Below are 1,753 nucleotides of genomic sequence, written 5' to 3'. Positions count from 1 at the left end.
CTCTTTCCTTGTTACAATGTTATTTTAAGCTTCATTCCCATTATTCTATCTCCTCTACCACTATAACACCCCAAATTTTTGATCCAAAACATTACTTAAAAATACTTATTGCTTAGAAAAATTACGACAATTTTTATTTTAATTATTTAAGTAAGAATACCTAAACTATTGTTCATTTAAATAATTAGTAAATACTAAACTCCAAAATAATATACATAATAATTTATATCATATTTTGACTAAAATTTGCAGCAGATAAATAAAAACTCCTTCAAAAGAAAATAAACTTTTATGAGTTATTAGGACATCATGTTTCTCAAAATACAAATTGAATACTTTAGACTTTTTCTCCTATAGAACAATGTAATCTCAATAAACTTGATTTAACTATAATTTTTTAATTTAATACCAAACACTTAGTAGTACTTGTATGGTTTTCCTACAAAAAGTTTTTTCTAACTAAATAAGTACAATACAACTTATAACTCTCATTTCCGATATAACCTTATAGAGAGGGGCTTTTTCCAAACTTGAACTTCAAGACTCATTAACCTGTAATAACTGAGATTTTGCAAATGCATGATCATGTCTGTCAAACACAAACAGCGAATAAGGTGAGTTTTAAACTCATGTTGATAGTATATTATAAGTTAGAAGAACACGCAATTAATCAACACAGAGCCGTATCAACCACAACAAAATATATCAAAATATTCAAGGAAATAATCATATTAGAGAGTCAAAATCATTTAAGGAAAATCAATATTTCATTATAACATCAAATCGTCTAAAATAAGTTATTATCACATTAGATACACATTCACCACAATAAAATAATCACAAGATGGTGCAATGTTATGCATGCTCCTGATAACTATATTATCCAGATATAATATGTGCTACTAAGGCAATTTCCACACAGAAAATCAATCACACCAATTGTAACATCCTACTTTTTTTTATTTTTTTTTTCGAACAAAATATATAATGTCCCATGTGATTTCAAACAAACAAATAAATAATTCGTCGTTAAATTAAAATCCATCAGTATTTCAATTAGATACGTAATACTCAAATTGTAAGGTTCAGAAATGTAGTAATAAAATGAGAATTGGCATAGACTATAGTTCAACATAAATAAATTTCCTAAAGCTGACCACTACTACTCCTAGAATTAAAAGAGATGTTCCATCTATTCTTCTGAAAACTTTCCCGATTGTGCAAGTAGATTAGGAATGTCATCTGTCCAAAAGTAAGGGTCATCTCCAAAATTCTTACCAATAAATAATAAATAAATAACAATAAATAGAACAGTACAATACCCACATAATTAGTGACATTATTCCATTCAAATTGCCACACATACGGTAACAATTAAAGATAACAGAATCATGTTTACGTAATTAATAATTATTAGTTCATCCAAAACAACAACCAGGAAGTACACTTAAAATACAAATATATTATTATGATATCTGTATAATTAATAATAATCGTTACTCCATACAAACAACCTTACAATAGAATACCACAATATCTACATCATTAATAACATTAATTCAGTCAGACAATTAGGAATCAAGAGATACAGTAATAAAACAAGTACAATATCACATATTAATTCACCCCAAACTAATAACAATTACATTCATGAGCATAATATCCACATCATTTATTATTAACATTGCCTCATCCAAACGAACAAATGCAATCGTATACAGATTTATCAGTACAATATATACCCCATTAATAA

This window comes from Cicer arietinum, chromosome 1, assembly GCF_000331145.2.
Source record: "Cicer arietinum cultivar CDC Frontier isolate Library 1 chromosome 1, Cicar.CDCFrontier_v2.0, whole genome shotgun sequence".
Taxonomy (NCBI): Eukaryota; Viridiplantae; Streptophyta; class Magnoliopsida; order Fabales; family Fabaceae; genus Cicer; species Cicer arietinum.
Note: the sequence above shows the minus strand (reverse complement) of the source record.